Source organism: Tursiops truncatus, chromosome 16 (genome assembly GCF_011762595.2).
Source record: "Tursiops truncatus isolate mTurTru1 chromosome 16, mTurTru1.mat.Y, whole genome shotgun sequence".
In the NCBI taxonomy this organism is placed as follows: Eukaryota; Metazoa; Chordata; class Mammalia; order Artiodactyla; family Delphinidae; genus Tursiops; species Tursiops truncatus.
This window is the reverse complement of record NC_047049.1, coordinates 5,664,475-5,687,394: the sequence shown is the minus strand read 5'-3', so window position 1 is coordinate 5,687,394 and position 22,920 is coordinate 5,664,475. Positions and strand designations below refer to the sequence as shown.

General features: G+C 41.9%; 1 protein-coding gene and 1 long non-coding RNA gene across 2 annotated transcripts in view; both read right to left on the bottom strand.

The window, feature by feature from the left end:
- C16H10orf90 (chromosome 16 C10orf90 homolog) overlaps positions 1-22,920 on the bottom strand; it is an 89,366-nt gene that overhangs the window by 38,708 nt on the left and 27,738 nt on the right. The gene's annotated exons all lie outside the window — the stretch shown is intronic.
- LOC141276775 (uncharacterized) lies at positions 11,271-21,424 on the bottom strand. Its single transcript, XR_012326822.1, has 3 exons — positions 21,373-21,424; positions 17,700-17,749; positions 11,271-11,324 (listed from the first exon to the last, which is right to left on the bottom strand). It is a non-coding gene; the product is annotated as an uncharacterized lncRNA (long non-coding RNA).

Genomic DNA, 22,920 nt, shown 5'->3' with positions numbered 1-22,920 from the left:
CCAGGTACTGATGCAGAATGCTTGGGATGCAGCAGGAAAAACAGTAAATTCCCGACCTCACGCCAAGGACTGCGTGCTCCAGCCCCTCCTACAGCCAATGACCATCATTTCCATCCAGCTCCCAACCGATGACATCACCTCCACTCCTACGGCCAGTGACCATCACCTCCGCTCCTACTCCCCTCCCAACCAATGACATCACCTCCACTCCTATAACCAGTACCATCACCTCCACTCCAGTCCCCACTCCTACAGCCACATTCCATACCTGAAATATACCCATACCCAGAGCTGCTTCTCCCCTGAACCAGTAAATTAAAACCTCCTACTCTCTGACGAGATCCAACAACTCTTTCAGCTCACAGAATGCTCTCTCCATGCCTTTAACATCATCACTGAAGACCTTAAGTCCCCACCACCTCTGGTAGATGCGGCTGGTTGCCTACTCAATATCCATTCTTATCTTTTTTCTTAACTTAGAGAATCCTCGTTTTGTTCAAGATGATAATGGGCCCAGCTAAAAAATCACACTTTGCTGTGGTGTGCTACTGTTCCAACCAGTGAGATAAAAGCAGAAGTCCTTTGGGAGAACTTCTGGGAGGGTCTCAAGAGGGGATGTTCAGCTGGTATTCACTGTGGATGTGGACGTGATGGCTGGAGTCCTGGCAACTATTCTACAAGCATAATGATGAGGGTCACACCTGAAGGAAAGTGGAGCAGAAAGCAGAGGCGTGAGCTCCTGAGGACACTGTGGGCCTGCCATACCTGCCCCAGATTGCCCACCCCTAGATATCTTTTTTTAAAAACTGAAGTACAGTTGATTTACAATGTTGTATTAGTTTCAGGTGTACAACACAGTGATTCAGTTATACATATGTATACATATATATATTCATATATATATACTCTTTTTCAGAGTCTTTTCCCTTATAGGTTATTACAAAATATTTAGTATAGTTCCCTGTGCTATATAGCAGGGCCTTGTTTGCCCACCCCTGGATTTCTTTTATAACAAAAATAAACCCTTACATTTTCAAGCCACTGCTTTTTGGATGTGTTGTTACTCAAAACTAAATGCAAGTCGTAACTGATCTGACCCCACCTGTCAAGGCACGGGTCTGGATCGGCCAGGTCAGCGGTAGCACGCATCAGAATCACAGGGAGGCCTTGCTGAAATCCATTATCCAGGGCAGCCCAGCTCCAGCGCTTCCAGCTCAGTAGACATGAAGTAGAGCCCAGCAATGGGCATTTCTGAGTCCCCAGGTGGTGGTCCCGAGGCTGCTATTCCAGGAGCCACACTGTGAGAACTGCTAAGTTAGGTTACAATGCGGTGAAGAAACAAAGAACAAAAACACATTATTGTGGCTCAGTACCTGGCTACTAAAAATGCGGTCTATGAACGTCACCACCAACCACACCTGGGACCTTGTTAGAGACGCAGAGCCTCAGCCCTCACCTCTGACCTACTGAATCAGAATCTTCCCTGGAGCCCCTTCCCAGGTGGGCTCAGCACAAGTTACACCCCCAGAGCCAGCCCAAGGGGCTCTGCTCATCCTCATGGAGGCTCCACCTGGGCCTCTGCTTCTGTGACCCCTGACAGAAACGGCACAGACTGTCTGCTCTGGCCCATCAGGGCTTCCAAGTCCAAGTCCACCGATAGCTCAGTTTCACTGGCCACAGCAGACTGTCAAAGTGGAGGGATGTGCAGTCCTGCCACGCACCACAAGGAGAGCACGAATGTGGAAGAACAGTCTTAAAGACTCCAGACCAGCTCTCCAGCTACCCAGCCTCTCTCATCCCTTCAGCTGCTCTCAGACTAGGGACGAAGGACATTCAAAAAGGTACAAGTACAGGGCTTCCCTGGTGGCGCAGTGGTTGAGAGTCCGCCTGACGATGCAGGGGACACGGGTTCGTGCCCCGGTCCGGGAAGATCCCACATGCCGCGGAGCGGCTGGGCCCGTGAGCCATGGCCGCTGGGCCTGTGCGTCCGGAGCCTGTGCTCCGCAACGGGAGAGGCCACAACAGTGAGAGGCCCGCGTACCGCAAAAAAAAAAAAAAAAAAAGAAAAAAAAGTACAAGTACAAAGGGAGAGAGAAATTAGGAGTTCGGGATGAACAGATACACACTACAATATACAAAATAGGTAAACAAAAGGGACCTACTGTATAGCACAGGGAACTATGCTCAATATCTTGTAATAACCGATCATGGAAAAGAATCTGAAAAAGAATACATATATAACTGAACTGCTTTGCTGTACACTTGAAACCAACACAACATTGTAAACTAACTACAATTTTAAAAAGGTACCAGTGGAAATGTAATGACTAGAACGAAGATCCAAACCTTCTTAAAAACTAGGAAAAAATTATAAATAAAAGCAATGAACACATATGTTAGAGATGAAGAGATATAGCAAATATAACCAAACAAATTATGCATTTATGACAAAGTTGGCACCAGACATCAGTCTTTCCATGAATACAAATGGACTTAACTCGCTTATTAAAAGAAAAAGCCTTTCATTGCAGTTTGCAGGGCAGGGAACTTTGGCAATGCCCAGCAGAATCCCATGTGAACTTACTTTTCAGCCCAGAAACGCCTCCACTAGGAATCCACTCTAGTGGGCTCCCAAGATGGTCCACAGACCTGGCCTGCATCGGTGGCCAGTTTGCTCTGGTCCTCTGTCGGCAAACAAGCCAAGGGCAAAAGGCACAGATCTAAGGACGAGGGCTCAGTCCCCTGGGGAATAGTGGCCCTACCACAGAACCAACAGACATCACTCGGACAGACCAGGCGTAGAACCGCCAAACAGCTCATTCTGGCTCCCGCACCGAACTGAGGGTGTTGTCGCCTGTTCTGAGAAGTCCAAATGACCGAACGATGAATGAAGCCGCTGTGTGGGAGCTGACTAATGGAGCCCAGAGGGGTCTTCTAGTTCATGAACATGTCAGAGTGATGTAGAAGAGGCTGATTTGAAAGCCAAAGGGCAGCAAAACACAAAATGTGTTAGTATCTGTAATGAGACGAACACTTCCAGGCAGTTCAGGGAGGCCTCCGGCTAAACCAGCAATTGGGGGCTCATCCACAGTAGCTCACGGCCAGATGAAAGCCGTGATCCCCTTGGGCCAACCTGACGTGAGCCCCCGGGTGGTCCACACACAGGCACATCCTGACATTCCCACATTTTAGAGCAACAGCCCACGGCGGCTTCCACGCTCGGAGGCTAAATGTTGCCGTATCACAATGCAGCCCCCAGCATCGGCACGGCTGTCATCCTTGTTTGGACTGCCTGTTCTCTGGCCATCATTTGAATATACACTGCATTTCCCCTTCTTTTCAAAAATGAGTAGAAAATGGGCCTATGATTCTGCTTGGGACTCATTTAATATAATTAAGATGAAGATAGAAATCATCAGGTGTTAGAAGAAGCAAATCTTTAACCTTAACTCAGTGGTCACTGGACGTAAGCCAGAAACTGGTTGATTCCGTGCTGAGTTGTGAAGGAAATGAACAAAATTAATGAGCCAATTTGAAGTGCTTAAAATGATCAAAGTCTGGGCCCAGAGAGTGAGCTACAAAATCAGGGATTTTAGAATACTCTTGAGGGCTCTGATCCCAGAATTCCCTTTCTCAAAGTGTTTTCCTGTACACAGTCAATTTCCACGTGTGGTTTCAGGACTCTGGCTGTAAAGAATCCCCTATTTCTTTGCTTTGTGGTGCTGGGCCAGGAGGAGAGGCGATCGCCTGACATACAATACTTCCACTTCCCGCCTTCCCAGGTCAGGCGGGTTCCTCCCTCCAACCCCAGCCAGACCCTCATTTCCACTCCAGGATCTGGAAACCCCATTTGGAGAAGATATAAATACCTCCGAGGGTTCCATGTCAGAAAAGGAAGTGAATTCCAAGCCTGCGGGATTCCCGTGGAAAAGGCTCTGGGTTCTCCTTCTCAGCGCTATTGCCACCCGCTGGAAGCACTTCCTTGCCGGGCTGACGGCATTCTTCTGGTTTTCTCAGATGCTTTTTACAAACCTCAATCATGTCAACCCAAACTCAGCTGGAAACATGTGGCCCTGTGTGCATCTTCTTCTAAGAATGCTGCACCCTTTGAAGAACTATTTTTGAAAATCAGAATTGGAGAGACTCCCCAAGGCCTCTGCAGAGAAGCACAGGCCACGTGAAAATAGTAACAAAGAATAAATCCAGCAGCCAAGAGAGCCTGAACCAGAGCCTGCCAGGACGCAGTCTATACGCAGAGGATGAGACCCTGCGGCCAGCTGGTTTTCTCTGTCTCCATCTCCCAAGACTATGAGGCGTGTACAGCACATGTTCTTTCATTCCCCACGCCCTCCCCCCAAAGGCCATCATCTCCCTATGAAATAAACAGGTGGCGTTGCACCCAACAAGTGCTCACTCTCCAATCCCTCGGGTTTCACGTGGATTTACTTCTTGTCAGAAGGAACAAAACATATTTAGTTTATGGGCTTGTCCCAAGAAGCCACTTAGGTACGGAGAAACGGGAAGATATTGAATTGTTTCTCATTGCTACAGTGAGTATGTGTGTCTGGCAGAAGCATCTCCCTTACATCCGAAAGAGGGGAGGGATTTCTTTGCAAAAATAAACTTATCACCTCACTGAAAAACCATTATTTTGGAGCAAAGTGGAGGAGGCAAAATCACAAGACATTACAAGCTCCTTCTGGACCCGCATCTAACACACGAGCCTGGGGAACGGAGAGGGGCCCCATGTATTTGTATTCCTTCTAGCTGTCTCATATTGGCTAGAATAGGAACTCACTTTCTTGTGACATTTTTAAATGTTCAGTTAATACAGCTGAGTGTTGTTTTATATGAACTGGCACCTCTGGCAGTGAATTATACAGAATGATGGTAGGATGTGCACTTTTTTTCCCCATACCAAAACTCCCTCTCATTTTTTTTTGGTCAGAATACCTAACTTATTCTTGATCTCAAAGCAGTAAGAAAAAAGCGTAGTGGATTGGTTTTCACGGGCTTTAAAACTTCTGAACACCCCAAACAAGATTTCCACAACTTCTCTTAGGAAGGTGGGTCACTGCATTTCACACTCCCTGGTTCTGTCCAGTTCCCTCCCGTCCTTGGAGCCACTCTGTTTCTCCTGGTGTTTTTCAAAGGACTCTTTGGGGTCAAGCTGTGCGCTAAGTACAGCATCCCTTAAAAGTGACTTTCCAGGCAGTTGGTCTTTAGGCTGCATTGCATCTTGTTGATTTAAGAAAATGTTTTTTAAAATGGTCATTGTTAACATCGTACATCTTAGCATTAGGGGAAGCAGGGTGAGGGGTACAAGGAAACTCTGCGCTACCTTTGCACTGTAAGTTGAAAATTACCTCAAACTTAAACTTTTAAAAAATAGTCATTTGTGATACGTTAAAAAAAAAAAAAAAAAACAACTTCACAGAGTAACAGTTTTCAGATAGTTGAAAGTCACTTTTCAGTTACTCTGTTCTATGACTCGCTATCTCTGTATTTGCTGATTCACCAAAAACGGCACAGACACGTTTGTAAAATCCTGCGCCATGCTTATTAAAACAACCTGGTGCATCTCAGCAGGGTTTACAGTTTCCGTCAATTCGTTGGTGAGCAGAGATGGGTCGTCAGCTACGTGGAATCCCACCAAGGTCGGGTCCATTTACCTGGTATCTGCGTGATCCCTCAGCAAGGGAGGGTCACCAATCTGCCCAGGATGTCAAGTTTGTACCGAGATGTCATCTCAGAAAGATGGAAGACATTTGGAACGCAAATGATGGAAAGAATTCAGAATACACACCGGAAACCTGGAACTCTACTCCCTCCTGGTTCTGCCTCCCACTAACCAGTGATGGTGCACAGGTCAGCCTGTCCATCTGGCCTCAAGTTACTCATCTATACAATGGGATAATAACCATCCTGCTCTGTGAGAACACAGGACAATGTGAAAACTCAGAAAGAATAATGCATTGGGCAAGGTGAGCCTTCATTATAGTTTATGCAGCCCTAAGGTGCTCCATGTCTAAGGCACAGCCTTAAAAATATGATCCATAAGGGATACAGATAGACTTTATCCTTCCTTTCAAATTTAGGAACAATATACACACAAGGAGGCATAGATAGGCAGGAAGACAGTCTGTTCAGTCTTTGACCCATGTCCTACCCCCATGCCCGAAGTCTACTTCCTGCCCATTCTGCCAACTTACTGGATGAAGGCCAGTGAAGGTCAATGTGGGTTAGGTTTGGGGCCATCTTATATAGTGGGATGACAGCTGTCCTTTGAGGGGGACAAACCGAGCCATCCTCCTGGCCCTGCAGGAGCGCTGGGGGAGGGGTCTCTGCTCTCCAGCCCCAGAGGCCTTGGTCTGTCCCTTGACTGTGCCCGGGCCCCTCCTTGTGTCATGCAGCGGCTTTTCTGCTGGGGAGCAAGGAAGAGGGAAGGACGTGGAGCCACCTGCAGGGAGATCAGAGGCCCTCGGGTGAACTTCAAATGCGAAAATGAGCCTGAGGCGGGGAACACCAGCCCGGGCCTCTTCCGCATTTTTCCTTTAACGCTTCTCACCTCCGAAGATGCCCTGACCACTTCAGTCAGATTTAAAGGGATGCAAATATCTGCACCGGGGTGGGGGAAGTGGAGAGGAACACACAGTGAGATTCATGACAGACCTCTGCCCAGCCCCAGGCCCCTGACAGCAACCAACACAGTCAACCCTGCATAGAAACAGAATTTCTGGGCAAAGTCCCGTCTTAAGCTCTAGGGTCACATACGTAAGCTCCAGAATCGGGGAGGAGAATGTAGTGAGAAGGGGGTTCAACCAGCAACGGATAGGTTTCCCAATAAGCACAGCAGATCCCACCCTGCCCAGAGCTGGAGGGCTTCAGGTGGGCCAGAGAAGACTCTCTGGGTGCTGAGCTCCCAAGAGACCCTGGCAGTTCAATTCCAACACATCCCCAGCGGGGTCTGACTTGGGAGGACCCTCCCCCAAGGACACAGCTGACGATGGGCAGCACAGATAGTCCTCACTGTGGCCACCAGCCGGCTGTTCTTTACACACTCAGGGATGATTCCTTTCCTCCATGAAGAGGCCTTTCTCCCATTAAGATTAATAGGAGTCATGTGGCTGAAATGAAGGCATTTCATTTTCCAGATTTTCTAAAAGTAAAATGTGGTGATGGAAAACATATGTATTGTTTCTATTTGGGATTGTAAAAACACAAACCAAAGGAACCAGGGAGATTCATGGCCGAATCCTTCTCGATTATCACAGCAGATAAGGTTACTCATCATTAAGTAGGTTTAGGTGTGGGGCGATCTGAAGTCCTGGCTCAATTTCTTATATGAGCACAGTTTAAGTAATGCTTTTTTTCTTTTATCCCGTGAAAAATACATCCCGTCTTTTCTTTGATGACCAGGATACCAAAAGGTTTTTTTTAGTAGACTATGGAATGGTCATATGTTATGGTTCAAAATAAAAGGTGTATTCCAGAAAAGTTTACTGTAAAGAAAATGACTAAAAAGGGAATTTTATTTTCCTAATGACTTTCATGATTTGCTCATAATTATGTATAGTAAGGATTTTAAAATTACCTCTTGGATATGAAATAAAAAATCACAGTTAAAAACACGAACATCCTTTTGTAGTTACACGGTTAAAGAAAAGGTGGTGATAAAAATGTCAATAGCATTCAAAATACCAACAGCACCCTGGGCCAAACTCAAAACTTTGCAACACTGAGAATGAACTTCTGGTCTGCCTTGTCTCACATAAGCACAGTATTTTCTAAAAATTGGGTAAATTTTCTCAATCTTCTATTGGCATTAACATTTCTAATTTCCATCTAGAAGCATTTCACTGTTTGTTTTACTTTTTCCATCACTTGAATTTATGGGCATCTTTAAGCATGGCCACCCCTCAGTGCAGAATTTGGTCCAGTGCTTACAACCTATAGACACATCCAGTCTGGCAATGAAGGTTTCTCCCAGGGACCTGTGAACATACGGCGGTCGACTCACCACCTCATACATTTGAAAATGACTAAGCAGGACCTGAGCTAAGCACCCTGTCCCTTAATTCAGTGTCTTATTTATGCCCAAATCTAGGCATTACCTTGATTCCCTCCCTCCTTCCTCTCCGCATGGAATCCATCAGCAAGTCCTGCTAAGTCTACCCACCTAGAACGTACCTCGACCACTCCCACTTCTCCATCTCCACTCACACCACTCACCTGGCTGGCTTTCCTGCTCTGCTGACTGTCCTGCTTCCACCTGAGACCTTGAGAAACTGTAAGTCAAATCATGGCAATCCTCTGCTCAAATCCCTCCCATGGCTTTTCCACCACACCTAAAATAAATCACAAACTCTTCCCCACAGTGATCTGCTCACCTCCCTGAGCTCACGTGGCCCCTCCCCTGGCCCCTCTGCCCTCTGCTTCCCACCCCCCAACCCCAGCCCCACTGGCTTTCGTCTTGTCCCTTGAATGTACCATCTCCATTCTTTATCACATCAAGGGCTTCTCACCAGTCATTCCTCTTGTCTAAAATGCTCATCCTCTCTACCTTCACAAGGTGGACTCCTCGTCAAGTAGATCTCGGCTGAAATGTCACTTACTCAGAGATGCCTTCCCCGACCGCCCTAAAAAGCCAGCAAGTAGCCAACTCAATCATATCACCTGATTCTAATGCTCTGCAAACGCTGTGTCCCCACCTGAAACTTCTCACGCTAATGCTTCTATTTGTGGCCCATCTCTAGCCACTCAACAGTAAGCTCCACGAGAGCAGGGACCTTGCTTTGCTTACTGCAGTACCCAGATGACACCTGGAAAACTCAGTAAACACTTCTCAGGTGACACATCATCATTTAACTGATGGCTCCTGTCTTCGCAAGCTTTTAGCAGGTAATAGGAGATAATGAAGAGACACAGAATCCCCACCCAAAAGTATCATCAGGGGCATTTTGACGGTTTCTTAGGGGTGAATATTAACTTGATAATTCACAAGTCTTTCTTAGGTACCTCCTATGATCAGGCACCCTATTACGAGCTAGGGGTATGATCTGAGCAAAGAGACGTGGCTACGGGGCCCACAGAGTGGGCAAGTTGGAGAATTGGTGACAGAAGGATAAATGCCTTAAATTTGGGGATAATTCCATCCTCATTCTTATAACAAAAACATTATTTTAGAGGAGGCTGAGTTCTCTCAATTTCAATGGCCTCAAGGAAAGGAAACATTGAGACCAAGCCTAATTCCTGAATAGCACAGCCATTTCAGTACTCTTCCGGCCCTTTGTTTTTCTAAATCATTCACACTGCCCAGGAGGGTTTGGAAACCCTGCTTGTCTTACCTGGGCTACCATATTGTCAGGGGCTGCACATCCATTTAGCAAAAAGGACAAGGGGGGAGGGGAGAATGTTGGGTTGTGGGCATCCCCGCCAAATGGCGACTGGACATTAGCAAAAATTCAGAGGTACAGATCCCATTATAACCATTTCACCCTGGACATCAGTTCATGCCCTTTTCTTTTCCAAAACTTTCACAACTGAGTGGCAAACCTGACCAATTCCAACTTCACATTCTCTCCTTGCATGCTATCTTAGCAAAAGCACAGATGGATAGAAAATTAGACAAAAGCCAGGTGGAGAGAAGAGGGGAGATAGAGAAGCAAAGAGCTCAATTACACTTTGACTGAAATCACTTACTTCCTAAACAGCTAGTGGTTGTCGCTATGACTTTTCCCTGGATTTGAAATTACACATTTTTCATTTCCAACACGACCACCAGACTAGCCATGTGAGGGGAATTTTCAGGAAGGAAGCAGCAGGTCAGCTTTCCAGGCCACGCAGACCAGACAGCAAACCCTGATGTGTCACTGGGGAGACAAAGATGGTCAGACTTTGTCTGAGATTAGAAGGTCGGGAGGTGCACTTCCTCGCAAGAAAAACTAATCCAAATTTTAAAGGGAAGTTTCTCTGCTGGAAAAGGAGTTAAGGAACAAGTTTGGTTTGGGCGACCCTTAATTTTAAGTTTCCTGCACCTGTGACATTAGGCGCTCTTGCTGAATAATAGGCGAGAGGCAACGTTCGGAAATTCAATGCATCTTAAGATTACCGTCTGGAAGACATTGCTGGCCGAAGCAACACAATGCAAGACACTTAAATGGTTTATACCCCAATGAAGTTGTTATTAAGTAAATCTTTTAAAAAGCAAGAGCGTTCACCCTGTTGATAGGCATGTGGCCGGCAGGTTTTGCACAAGGCCAGGACAGCTGGGAGTTGCACGGTATTAAATTAAGAGCACTTCATGCTTGGCAGGTGGAGCCTCAGTGAAATCTGCTCTTGAACACCTAGCATTCTGGTCTTTGCTAGTCTTTTGACTTGTAGTCTGATCTCGTTTGGTTGAGTAACTAATTCAACTCAGCTGTAAAGACCAGGTTTTGTGCTTTAAGTTCTGTAATGTAATTAACGATTCACATCCAATTACATCATGTTAAAAATCCTTTTCCAATCTTTTCTCTACTAATCCTGGGCGCGGTGCCTGTGCGCTGACTGGATCAATGCTCAGGAGAAAAGCAGAAAGCTCATTGGCAAGCACAGAGCTGAGCCTGCCGTGATCGTTGATATTTCAGTCTAGTCCAAGTTGTCTGAAAATACATGCCTGCTTTCAGCTTGTGATTTGAGACCACCAGATGCCTTTCTGTAAGGAAAGCCTAAGCATATAGGACTATAACTTCAGAATGAGGTTTTCACATTAGCTCCAAGAACATGGCTTTCATTCCAATCACTTCGTTTCTTGGAGCCCTGGAGAGCACCACGATGCCCCTGAAGGAGGCCTGAAATCTTTGCTGTGCGTCACCCTCCATGCTGGGCCCTGAACCTCTCTATTACCGTATCCTGTTTGCAGTGCTTCAAGCCTCCAGGGATCCAAGTATACATTCTATTTGTCATTCTCCAAGATGTCCTGCATGTCTGTAACTGCCATGGGCTCCATCGCACGAATGGCACCTTCTCCCTGGAATTCACCCGTTCGCTCATTGGAAACCAGTCCCCCTCGCTCTGCAGGCTCAGCATAGAGTTTGGATTTTATCCCAACAGCCTGACTTTGACTCACTGTGCATTTCTATCTTTCTCATTAGCCTGTGTGTAACTTGGGACAGAGAATGTTCTTTTTCTCTTCCCTGTGTTACCAGTAGTGCAGAGCACAGTAGTTCTGTTTTCAACAAAACTTTAAAATGTGTTAAAGTTACATTCCAGGTCTCTCCACATACCTGCCAGTTCCCTCTAGATCCATCATTATTTTCTGTTGTCACAACAGTTCCAATTCTCTAGAGACAAAGAAGTCAGAACTCGGTAGTGGGAATGTCAGATGAAGCTCAAAATGACTTAGGGCTCAGGATGAAGTGGCCCAAAAGGGGCAGGCTAATCATGGAGGTCCCTAGTGACATAAAATAGTACATTAAAGACTCCTAGGAAAAACCCTAACACTCAAAGAGCTGAAGGGAAGATAGAAGATAATTTCCAAAGCAGGAAATATACACGGCCAATAAACAAACAAATACAGTTGACCCTGTAATACGGGGGTTAGGAGCACTGACTTCAAAAATCTGCAAATAACTTTACAGTCAGCTCTCCATATATGCCGTTCCACATACACAGATTCAACCAACTGCAGACCGTGTGGTACCGTGGTATTTACTATGGAAAAAATCTGCGTATAAGTGGACCCGCGCAGTTCAGACCCGTGTTGTTTAAGGGTCTACTGGAATTCTGTCTTACTTGCAATTTGAAATTAAACAAGAAGAAGATAATTTCACCTATCAAATTAGCAAAGGGTAAAGATATATGTACTCAATTCTAGAGAGAATATAAGGAGACAGAAACTCTCCTACGATGCCGCTGGTGGCACACACTGCTGCAACATTTTTGTAAAGCAATTGGCAATATAGAATCAAAGGCCTTAAAAAATTTCAAATCATTTACCCAACAATTCTCCTTCCAGGAATACAGCTTAAGAACACAATCAGAGTGTGGTCAAAACTGTACACACAGAGATATACATTAAGTATTATTTATAGTGGTGAAAATTAAGAAACAAGCTAAATGCCCAACATCAATGGTTTAAAAATTTATATCGCCACATTATCTACATGTTAGACAGTTATCTCATACGTTTGCAGAGAAATTTTAGTAATTCATACCTTGATAAAAACTATAATGATGTTAGAAAAAGCTTAATAATATCAACAACAATAAAACTTAAAGAACAGACATCATTTGTCTACTTGTATGAACGAAGAGGCATTCAATACAGGAAAATTAGTATTGTAATGATGACCATTAAATTAATCTACAGATTTAATTTTTGAACCCCCCCCCAAAATCCTAAAATTATTTTTTTTATGGATGGCCAACTTAACAAAATTCTACTAGAAAAAACATAAATGAATGAGATCTTCTATTTCGTGTAATATGGTACATTAGATAGATAGCCAAAAACCCTTATGCTACAAAACAACTAAAAGCCTTGGGCATAAATATAAATATATATTTTACCTGTATAGCTCAGCTTGTAGAAAAGTAAAGAAACCCTTCAGAACTTCTTAAGTTCTTAAGAAGAACTCAAGTGGAGAACAAATCCAGTTGCCCTAAAGGCAACTGCTGATTTACGGTCATCTGGAGCTTTGGATTTGAGGACAAATAGAGGGAAGGAGACAAAACCTGGCCCCTGAGAATGTGGGACTGGACACCACTGCATAGACGCTCAATTCATAATCACAGGCTCAGGGACAAATTCACACAACTTGCCTAATGTGAGCAACTACGAGCTGAAAAGGTAGCGTCATGTGAGCCCACCTGAGAGCATGGAAGTCTCTGAAGGAACTTGTCCTCTATTTAGGACTCAGAGAATTTCCACAGATAGAGTTCCAATGAGCATGAGTTCAGAATTACAGCAGCAATATGTATGAAACAGAAATCACAACTCATCCAAGGGAAAACCACCATATAAGCAAGACTGTAGAATCAGACCCACAGATACCCTAGATATCAGAAATACCAGCTACAGGACATAAAATAATGCTATGTTTCAAGGAATAAAAGAATTAACCAAAATTATGAAGAACAGGAGACTACAAAACTCACCAGAGTGATTTCAAAAAGAATAAAACACACTCCTAAAAATAAACTTAAAAAAATACAGCAATTGAGACTTAAAACTCTGATGAATGTAGGTACAGCTGAAAGTAGAATGAGTGAAGTAGAATACAAACCTAAAAAAGTTTACTGAATGTGTCACAGAGAGTCAAACAGAAAGTGTGAAAGACAGGCAAGGAGAAAGGAGGATGGAATGGGACAGTAGGAAATACACCTGATCAGAATTGAAAGGAGATAATAGAACAAATGAAGGAGAGGAAATAAAGAAATGGCTGGGAAATTTCCAGAACTATCAGAAAGAACCATCAGATTCATGAAACACAATTCTGAAAATAACCAAAAAGAAACCCATATCTAGAAACACCATAATGAAGCATAACACCAAACACAAGGAGACCTTAAAAACAGCTCAAAGAAAAGGTAGGCAGGTGTGATGATTAGACTTATAGTTGCCTTCTCTATAGCAACAGCAGATGCCTAAGGCACTGGGATAATATTTTCAAAGGACTGAGGGGAAATAATTGTAAACATAGAATTGTATACCTTGCAGTCTTCCTTCAAGAACACAGTGAAATGAAGGTGGTTTTAGAATTCCCACCTTTCCCAACTCCCAAACAAACCTGGGAGAGTTCACCACCAAAAGTCCCTTCACTTGACGCATCACCAAAAGGAACATCTAAAACATGTACTTTAGAAAGACGAAAACTGCTATCAACAGTGAAGATCTAACATTCAGAAAGAAATGGAGAGCACGAAAATGGAAAACATAAGGTAAATCTAAACACTGATTTTATAAAAGTAACAGTCAATTTGGAGGAATCACAAAAACAAAACAAGATAGAACCAAAACATATAATAGCAGTAATGTATCTTGAGTGATCGCAGCTAAAGAGCTCTAAGTTAATAAGTTGTTTGAGACATGACTAAAAATACTGATCACCTTTGGGCTTTGTTAAGTTCACATGTCAAGCAGTGACTGAAATGATAAAAATAAATAGTATAACTTCCAACTAGCAGAGGAAAAAATAGAAGGAGAAAAAAATTAATTGAATACAAGGCTATTAAAAAGATAGAAAGGTAGGACAAAAAGAGAACCTAAATAATATGATAGAAGTAAATCCATATATATCAATAATAAAAATGAGTATAAATGGTTTAGATTTCCTAGTTAAAATAAATACATAAGATAGCTAATAAAATTTTGCAAAAACAAACCAACCAAAAAAGAAGAATGGTTGTAATCTAATCTTTCCCTGTCAGATATTAAAGCTTACTACGAAGCTATAATTTAAAAAAAGTGATATTGTAGCATACACAGAAAATATCTGGAACTGAATGAAAATGAAAAAATACATTTCAAAATTAGGAGGAAATTTATATCTTGAACTGATTATACAAAAGCATTTGACATGAGCATTTGGTCTAAGCTTCCCCCTTAAGCTAAAAAAATTAAAAAGAAGAAGAAGAGGAGGAAATTTAGGAGAGAGTAAATAGAAACACGGAAATAATAAAGCTAAAAGCAGAATCAATGTAATAGAAAATCAACAAACAATAGAGAAAAATCAGTGGAACAAAACCTAGATCTTTGGGGAAAAAAATCAATAAAATGGATAAAGCTCTAGCTAGACTGATAAAAAGAGAAGACACAAATTACCAGTATCAGGAATAAAAGTGGGGACATCACTACACATCCCAGGATAATAAGAAAATATTATGAACAACTTTATGGCAATAATTTCAACAACTGTGATGAAATTCCTTGAAAGAAGGTAAATTTACAAATTACCAGACTCAAGAAGTTGTAGCAACCCTGACTAGTCATATAACAATTTAAAAAAATTGAATTCATAATTAAAGCTTTCCCTCAAGGAAAACTTCAAGCCAACATGACTTCACTGGTGATTTCTATAAAACACTCAAGAAATAATGTTAATCTTCCAAAATCTTTTTCAGAAAGAGAACACTTCCCAGTTTATTATATAAAGCTGGTATTTTCCTGATATCAAAACCAAAAACATTTCAAAAGGAAAATGACATGCCAACATTCCTAAAGAACACAGATGAAAAAAAAACCCCTAAAAAGATTAGCAAATAGAATCCAGCAATACGTTTATTTTTTAAAAGTATAATGCATCATGACTAAATAGATTTTAACCTAGAAACAGTTAATTTAACATATGAAAATCCATGTAATTCCCCATACTTATATAATGAAGGAGAAAAACTCTATTATTATCCCAATAGGTGCATTAAAAGTATTTCAGTATTCAACATCCGTGCATGATAAAAGCTTTCACCACGTTAGGAATAGAAACAAACAACAAAAGAATCTGAACATAAACTGGCAAAGGATTTGAATAGACACTTCTCCAAAGAAGATATACACATGGTCAATATGCACATAAAAAGATGTTCAACATCATTAGGGAATCATTAGGGAAATGCAAATCAAAACCACAATGAGATACCACTTTACACCCATTAGGATGGCTATTATAGAAAAAAGAAACCAGAAAATAACAAGTGTTGGCAAGGATGTGGAGAAACTGGCAGCCTTGTGAGAATGTGAAATGGTGCAACTGTTGTGGAAAACAGTATGGAGGTCCCTCAGAAAATTAAGCATAGAATTATACATTATCCAGCAATTCTACTTCTGGGTAGATACCCAAAAGAATTAAAATCAGAAACAAACATTTTTACACCTATGTTCATAGCAGCATTATTCACAACGGCCAAAAGGTGGAAGCAATCCAAGTGTCCATCAACACATGAATGGGATAAACACAGTGTGGCATTATCTGTACAACAGAATGTTATTCAGCCTTAACAAAGACAGAAATTCTGACACATGAGACAACATGGATAAACCCTGAGGACATTATGCTAAGTGAAATAAGCCATCATAAAAGGACAAATACCGTATGATTCTTATATATGGTGCCTAGAATAGGCAAATTCATAGAAGCAAAGTAGAATGGTGGTTACCAAGGACTGCGGAGTAGGGGGATGTAATTAATGGCTAATGGGTATGGAGTTTCATTTTTGCAAGATGAAAACATTTCTGTGGATGAACGGTTGTGATGGTTGCAAAACAAAGTGAATATACTTAATGCCACAGAACTGAGCACAGAAAGATGATTAAGGTGGCAAATGCCGTGTTATGTATGTTTTATCAGAATGAAAAAAGAAAGAGAATAAATTAGGAGTAGAGGAACCTGGTAGATGAAACCTATGTATGTATGTATGTGTCTATCTATCTCTGTTAAGTCCTTAGAGCTAACCAGGGAATAAGTCAAAGATGCCCACTTTCATCACTTCTATTCAACATTTTACTGTGTCTTACCTGGTGCAATAAGGCAAGAAAAAAACAAATTAAAGGAATCAAGATGGAAAAAGAATAAGTAAAACTTTGTTCGTACATAATATTATCGAGTATATAGAAAATCCTAAGGAACCTACAAACAAAAAAACACTACTACAATTAAGTGCTTTTAGCAAGGTTGTAGGATTCAAGGTCACTATACAGATATCAATTATCTATATTTCTACGTGTAACTAAAAAAAGTTGGAAATGAAATTTGTAAAAATCAGTGTCATGCATTTACAGCAGCATTCAGAATATGAAATAAATAAGGATACATTTAACAAAACATGTGAAAGATCTTTATAATGAAAACTACAAAACATTGTGGAAATTAGAGATAGATGCAGTGACATGGAAGAATTTCAAAGGCATTTGTCTGAGTGAAAGAAACCTTATACAAAGAAAGCCCAAGTTGCCTTAATATGTATAAATTCTAGAATAACAACAGAAAAAAAAAATCAGTGATTTCCTGAGGCTGGAGGAGGGAGTAAATTGACGGAAAAGGAGTCAAATGTTTCTCTGAGGCGATAGAAATACTCTGTATATCATTGTGGTATTGGTTACATGGGCTTATATACATTAAATGTGTGCACTTTAATGTGAGTAAATTATACCTCAATATAGCTAATCAAAAATGAAAAGCAGAGTGTAGGATCAGACTGAGAAGGCCTTTTTGAAATATAAAATTAAAATTTGAAAAATGTGTAATGGTAGCCAGAGTCTCTCACCACCTGAATCGTGCAGTAATGCAATATATCAAATGCCAACATTTTACACTTCGGAGTACCTGAACGATTCCCCATCTTTTAAATCGATAGAGAGTAACAGGATAGCTTTTGTAAGTCATATAATATTCAAGTGGCATGAAAATTTCTAGAAGAAAACAACTGCGTAAGTCAGGAAATCCTTGTATAAACACAAATTCTATATATGATTGGCATTTCCGACCAGTAAAGAAATAATGGATTACCCCATCAATAGTCCACAGACAACTGGCAGACCATTTATGTAAAATAGATCCCAACCTTACACCGTCTGAGGAAATATATCCAGAGGGATTACAGATTTAAATAAAGGAGCAAGAGAGGAAGGTAGGCTAGAAAAGGCCATTCTAAACCTGTCAGTGAAAACAAAAGGAAAAGGACGAAGAAGATAATAAAAACATCTGAATGTCAAAAATTACCATAAACAGACATGATGACTAAATGCCGCGTGGTATCCTTGGATGGGATTCTGGAACAGAAAAAGGACATTAGTGGAAAATTTGTTGAAATGTGAATGAAGTCTGTAGTTTAGTTAATAATACTGTAGCAAAGTATCAATTGCTTAGTTCAGACCAGTGATTCTCAAAATGTGAGTGATTTTGCTCCCCAGGGAACGTTTGGCAATGTCTAGAGACATTTTTGTTTATAAAGGGAGAAAGGGGGAGGTGCTACTAGCATTTCATGGGTAGAGGCCAAGGATTCTGCTAAGCATCCTACAATACACAAGACAGCCCTCCACAACCAGGAGTCACCCAGCCCGCGATGTCGGCAGTGCCAAGGTTGAGAAACTCTGGCTTAGGTAGAAGTACTGCGACGACAAGGAGAAGCTATATATACAGGATACTCAGGAACTCTCTGTACCACCTTTGTAACTCTTCTGTTCATCTAAAATTATTTCAAAATCCAAAGTTAAAAAGTACGATAAACATTAAAATATAAATACAAAGGGATATTTTTAACATAAATAAAAATTCAAAAGGAAAAAGACTAAAGAAAAAAGGCCAAAAAAGAATAGAGGAAACTGAGAAAAGAAGAAGTATAGATGTGTAACAAACACATGAGAAAGTTCAACTCCTCCATCAAAAAAATACAAATTAATATCTCAAAAATATTATAGTTTTCACGTATCAGAATCACATGGAAGTTTTTGTCATGTCAATACCCAATGCTTGTGCATGCTTAGGGCAGCCACTATTTAGGTACTGATAGTCTAGTTTGATACAACTGTTACAGAGTATCATTTGGAAACCTATACTAAAAAGCCTTAAAATTGTGCCTCTCCTTTGACCCAGAAATTCTAGGAATGTGGCTTAAATAAATCACATGAAATGCCCACAGAGATTTCTCAACATTTATCAACACATTGTTATAAAAATGCAAAAATGGAAACAATCTATTTAACAAGATTTTCAAAACATAGCTTAGGCAAATCTTTATAACAGAAGCCTATATAGCTGTTAAATGATTAATAGGGGAAGATGTAGGACATGGAAGGAACTTGCCAATCTACTGTTAAGAAAAAGCAACCTCTAATGATGCTTTTACATGATCCTCTGTTGGTTAAGAAAAGGAAAGAGAAATTAAAAAATAAAATTTTGTTTCACACATGAGAGGATCCAAGGAATCTACTTGGGAAGATCCACTGAAACATTAACAGTGATGTTATCTGTGGACAGTAGGATTATGGTTGGTTTTAACTTTCCTCTTTTTGCTTATCTACATTTTAATTTTTACAATGCACGTGTTTTACTTTTTCAATAAGAGAGGGAAAAAACATTACAAAAGCAATGGAATTGAAGAAGAAACTGATTACATTTACTCCCTATTCTAAGGAGCATTTTCATGTATGATTTTAGACATGGAGAGAAACCACAGTGCAACCGGCAGTGCCAACGGCCAAGGTAGACCTTGGGGTGCAGAGAATCACGACAGGCTTTGAGACAACCAATCACATCATCACAAATTCTCCCCGATGTCTCCCTCAGCTCTGTCTCCCAAATGCACAACACTGTGATGTTCAGTGCGTTTTATGGACCCCCCCCCCTCAAAGTCTGCTGCCTGGGCTCTGATGCTCCATTCTTCACAGCTCCTTTGCTACCGTTTCTGAACTGAAGTGGGTCACTTGGTCTTGCACACACACGTGTATTTGTAAGGGCGCAAGACAGGATGCCACAGGACCTCAAAGTCATTTGTTCACTATCTACATAGGCCATCTGAACAAAATCACCTAAATGTTGTCCACCTATACTCAAAAATGGATAAGCCTCTATCTTCTTAAAACACCAGAGCCATTTTTCTGCTGAATAGACACCAGAGATTCCATATCACCTCATTCAACCGCAAGCCTGGCCCTTCACTTCAGCCCCCTGCCCAAGGAGGGAGCAGATTTTAAGTAAAACTCTATACTTTTTCCCTTCATTTCGGCCGACTTATAAATTTATACATGGGAAAGACAAGACAAGGCCAGAGCACCAAATATCACCATAACATTCTGCGTATTTCCAAGAGGTGGGCCCCAAAGTTGTCTCTGAATTGTCTAACAGATAATGTAGAAGGAGAAACATTAGGAGCTGCAAGGGTTAAATGCCCTGAGAGGTTAAAACTCAGAGTTGCTCAGGACATGCACAACTCTCGAAGAGGGAGAGTGGAGATTTTTGTCCCTGTGGGGCCCACGTCAATGGTCTGTATAATACGAATGACCCCATCCTTAATGTAGGCTTATGACACAAGACCAAAACACAATGAAAACAAGGGTATTTCTACAGAAGACCAAAATGGCGCAGTCCTTGTATGCAAATGCTTCCACTAATTGAGAAACTGATTTTTAAAAGTCTGAATTTGGGTAGCGTTTGTCTTTAACTTCTGATTCTACAGACAACCACCACCTACTGGGCCAATTTATACACTCCTCACCTAGACTATGTGTTTGAGTGTTCCTTCGGGGACTTGTCACAAAAATCAGAGTGGGAAAGAGCAGGCAATTGGGGGAGCAGGTTCTAGCCGCAAGTGGCGTGACAAAGGCTGTGTTCCCCGCAGAGAGAATACCTGTGCTGTGCTCCTGCCCTCAGGACCTCTTGGTGACTTCAACTTTGAACAGCCTGACCATTACCCCTAAGTAGCGAGAATTAGGATGCACAGTAAAGAGGACATGCTGACCTGCAGGGAAGAGCTATCCTTGAAGAGTAGCAGAACATGCCACCCCCAAAATATGCCACTTGGCGTAAGGATTATTTTGAGCTGAAAGCAACTGAGGAAGATGACACCAGAGGAATCAACATAACAAACTTTACTAACTAGGCTTTATCTACCATTAGTTTCCTCCCATATATCTACCCTCCCACTTTGACAACCTTGAAAGCCTAAAACTGCTCTCCTTTGTCTTTTCACTTCTCCACAAAACTACTGTTCTTTGTTGAAGATGCTATATAAGCCAGAGCTCTAAACCACTGCTCTGAGTTACTCACTTTCTTCTGATTATCTCCCATGTACATATGAGGGATACATGTTAATAAACTTCTCTTTGTTTTTCTCTTGCTAATCTGTCTTTTGTTATAGGTGCCCCAGAGAGAACCTGGAAGGGTGGAGGGAAAATTATTTTCCCTTCCTTACACTCTCCAGAACAGAGGTTTTAAGCAGGGAGGCACTGACTCAGATTCCAGAATAGGGTCTAACAGAGACAGTTTGAAAAAGCATCCCTAATGTGTCTGACGCCCTCCCCTGGTTAAGAACACCTTTTCACACTCTCTGATAACAGCCATGAACAGTGTAGGATCGCTAGAATGCCCCTTATGTGAACTGTGGTACTTCATCCACAGTAATGCCTTCACGTGGCTCCAACCTAACATGGAAAACTAGTGACTAGAAAAAAATCTCCCCTCCCAAAAAAACCCTTCAAAATATTTTTGTAACATTGTTCATGCATTTTCTGTCTTTTACATTAAATTTGACCATCTGCAGGATAAAGTTCTTCCTTGACAAAACTTGATTATTCTTACTAAGTTCTTGGAGAGAAACAATATTTTGAGACTTTCTTCCCTCCATTTTAAAAAGAAGTGGGGTGCTATAGACTGCACTTTACTTTTCACAACCTACCTCTGGACGTGGCTCCCCACCCTTTCCTGGCCAGAGAGGTTTTGGATATGACCATGGGGAGAGGTGGTTTGAAGAAGGAAAGGGAGTGACCTTTTAAGTGACCCTGACATCAGCAAGGCTTTGTTGGGTCATCAGAATGACCAGTCCTCTGCCCAGCACCCAGGTCCTGAGCAAGTGTGCTGTGCTCCATGGCTCACTGCTGGGCATGGAGAGCTCATTGCCATTGACTCAGACTTGGATTCTGACCTCCAGGTCAGTGCAGTCTAGAAGAAGAAAAATGCCCCCCATGACATGGCAAGTATGTCACATTGAAAGGCAATAATATTCTTGGGAGTCAAGTGCTTGAGAGATGGAACTAGGAAGATGCATGGAGGCTACGTACGTCACAGTCTGGTGAGTGATGAGAATTGCCAAGCAGGTGGTCCACAGTAACAGTGGGCTATAGGGAGGTTAGGGCACAGTGCAGGCCAGTGGTTCTCAACCAAGATGATTTTGTCATCTCTCCCCCAATCCGGATAATGTCTGGAGAGGTCGGTGTTTGTCACAACTGGGAGGGAGGGCTATTGGCATCTCATGGGCAGAGGCTAGGGATGCTGTTAAACATCCTATAGTGCAGAGAGAGCCCTCACACAGAGAATCGTCTGGCTCCAAATGTCGATCCTGCCAAGACCTAGAGAGGGAAGGCAACACTGGGGCGAGGGGGCCAAGATCAAGGTGAGGGGCAGCAACCATGAGGCAAAATGTTCCCTTTTACTAGCAACCAAAGAGATGCCAGCTCAAACTACAACAGAGCAGTGTTTTTCATCCGGAAATTTGGGAACATTTACAAACTAATACCTAATCTTGGCCAAGCACATACAGAAAGGCCCTTCACCTAGATTTCTCCTGAAGTCCAATTTGGCATGTGTGTCAAGATCTTTAAAAAGGCTGATGCTTTCTGATTTAGATACATTCCATTTTCGATACATTCCATTTCAAGGGTTTTTGTTTTTTCAGAAGGAAATAATCCAGTATACAGAAAAGCCTCCTATGCCCAGTGTTCACATTGATATGATTCCAAAAAGTGAAAAACAAATAACTACTTTTAAGGACCAACAATGAAGAAACAGTTAAACTACGATACATCCATAAAACACACCATTTCGTAGTCAACAAAAGTTATCTTTGTAAAGTACTGTTAATATCAGGAAAAACTTATGATATGGCACTAAGTGGCAGAGACCCAGAGGGAACTTACATGTGCAGCAGGATCTCAGCTACTTGTAAGAAAATAGACATGCATAGAAAGGGAATGGAAGAAAATATACCAAAATATAAACCGTGATTATTGAAAGGGACTGAACTTTTTATTTTGCTTTTTGTCGTTCTCGGTTGCCTATAATGTATTAATTTTACAGTCAGGAAAATAAATCTACTTGGGCATTGAAATTTCATGAAGATAATAAAGGCTTGAGTGAGGCTAGAGGCTGTAGACATGGGAAAGAAGGGATGGGCATGAGAAACTTTCCACCTTGCCGATGATCTGATGAGGCAGCAAGGGAGAGGAAG